The 2,350-nt window shown below is 49.3% G+C and overlaps 1 pseudogene; it reads right to left on the bottom strand.

Annotated features, from left to right (window-relative positions):
- Nucleotides 1–1,794: 1,794 nt before the first annotated feature.
- On the bottom strand, nt 1,795–2,136 carry LOC131917386 (large ribosomal subunit protein eL31-like; annotated as a pseudogene).
- Between the last annotated feature and the right edge of the window lie 214 nt (nt 2,137–2,350).

Here is a 2,350-nt window from a genome sequence, read left to right as displayed (position 1 = left end):
GAACCTGAGCTGTCAGAGGTTTTCCCCTGTCTTTGAGAAGTGATCAGTGTGAAAGTTCTGGCTAGGGCAGATGAGCACACCACAGATCTTGTTTGTGACATTCCTTGCCTGCCTTCCCCACACGCCGCCCCCCATCCACTGGAGTATCTGTCTTTTCTTCTCTGTGTCTTCACCCTGCTCCCCGCCCTCTGTCTTCCTTCTCTCTCTCTCTCCATTGCTCCCTGGTGCAGCTGGCTTCCATCTCAAAGATAATTACTTGCTTTCCTGCGCCGCTCAGATGACGGGACTGTTCTTACCCCAATGCCTGGTCCCCTTCCCAGCGGCTTCAGTTCTCTGTTAAAGCCTGAGGCTCATCTCCCTCCCTCCCCATCTGAGGACTGCCCCTCCCCCCACTGTCATTCACTGCTTTCCTCAGGCACTCCAGCAAGTTCTTGTCTTTGACTGGGGCGGCCAGAGTCTGTGCTGAAAAGGGAGATCTGCACAGCAAACAGGCGCAGCCAGGAGATGGCACCTGGGCACTAACATGAAGGGCCAGTTCAGTCCACAGAGATAAAGCTTCTTTGTCCTACACTCTTTGGTTTTTTCCCCCCCTTCTTTTGGGGCATTGAACCCAGGACCTCACACATGCTAAGCGCATACTCTACCACCCATGAACTTGCAGTGGAGACTAAACTGATGAGATCCTGGTGCCAGCCAGGCTGCAGGTTGAGGAGGCCTTGGCTTTGGTCTGTGGATTGCACCATGGTGGTTAAGAGCCCAATTTACTGTGGTTTGGTTAAGACCAGTGGGCTAGTGATGATGAGCTAGCGACATGTGCCCTGGGATTCTCTTTACAATGCTGGGCAAATGCTGCCAGCCACAGCCCCATGACCTCAAAGGACTCACCCTGGGCATTCTACAATGTGTTGCTGAGCAGGGTTAGGCAGGCTCGGCACATTTCAATGTACAATATTTTCAGCTTTCACTGTGTTTGCTGGGATGTAACCCTGTCCTCAGCTGGGAAGTGTCTGAATTTTATTTTATTGTGGTAAGGATGCTTAACATGAGATCCACCCTCCTAATTGATATCCAAGTACACTCACTACCCATTATTCTTGACTATAAGTAAGAGTTTCTTTGGTGTGTGTGTGGGAGGGGTGTGTGTGTGTGTGTGTGTGTGTGTGTGTGTGTGTGTGAGAGAGAGAGAGAGAGAGAGAGAGAGAGAGAGAGAGAGAGAGAGAGAGTGTACATGCGTGCTTGTGCATGTTAGGTGGAGTCCAGAGGTCAACCTTGGGTGTTGATACTGAAGAGCTGCGTACCTCAACTTAAAAAAAATTTTATTTCTTAATTGTATGTATGTGGGTGTTTTGCCTGCATGTATGTCTGTGCACCGCATTCATACAGTGCCCATAGAGGCCAGAAGAGGGCATTGGATCCCCTGGAACTGGAGTTACAGACTGTTGGGAGCCATGTGGTTGCTGGGAGCCAAACCTGGATATTCAGGAAGAGCGGCCAGTGCTCTTAACTGCTGAGCCCTCTCTCCAGGTCACACCTTGATTTTTTTTCCTTCAAGACAGGGTTTTTTTTTTCCTCTGTGTAGCCCTGTTTGTCCTGGAACTTACTCTGTAGACCAGGCTGGCTTTGAACTCACAAGGAGCCACCTGCGTCTGCCTCCTGAAAGCTGGGATTAAAGGCATGTTTACACCATGCCTGGCCCCACCTTGATTTTTTTTTTTTTGTTTGTTTTTGGCCGTTCTCCAACTTTATTTGACACTCAGCAGGTTAGTTCTCCTCCACATTGACTGTCTCTAGATTTTAGAATGTGGTAACAGGTACGTAAGTTACCAATGTGTTGAGCTTGTTTGGTGAGTCCTCATCCTCATTAGATTTTCTGGACAAATGTACACAGATATGGTATGGAACATTCCTTATTCCTTTGGCCTAGACGGCTTTATTGAGCCTGATATCAATACGCACATCTGGAGTCCCCATCTCTTTCCTGGCAAATTTCCAGATTTCTTTGAGTGCCCTAGGGGCACGCTTCTTGAATCCCACTCCATGAGTGCACTTGTGAATGTTGATGGTGTATTCTTCGGTCACCACCTGGTTGGTGGCAGAACGGCCCTTCTTCTTGCCACCCTTCTTTGTGGGTGCCATCTAAGTGCAGGTGACAGGGAGGCTTCCACCAGGCGCAAGTTGGAAAGCCCACCTTGATTTTTTTAAAGACAGGGTCTCTCATTGGAACCTGGAACTTGCCAATTATGCTGGGTGGCTAGCTTGTGAGCTCCTGGGATTCACTTGTTTCTGCCTCTCCCAGCTGGATTCCAGATGTGCACCATCATGTCTGGCTTTCTGTGTGGATGCTGGGGAT

This window comes from Peromyscus eremicus, chromosome 8a (genome assembly GCF_949786415.1).
Source record: "Peromyscus eremicus chromosome 8a, PerEre_H2_v1, whole genome shotgun sequence".
Classification (NCBI taxonomy): domain Eukaryota; kingdom Metazoa; phylum Chordata; class Mammalia; order Rodentia; family Cricetidae; genus Peromyscus; species Peromyscus eremicus.
This window is presented reverse-complemented; position numbering and strand designations above follow the sequence as displayed.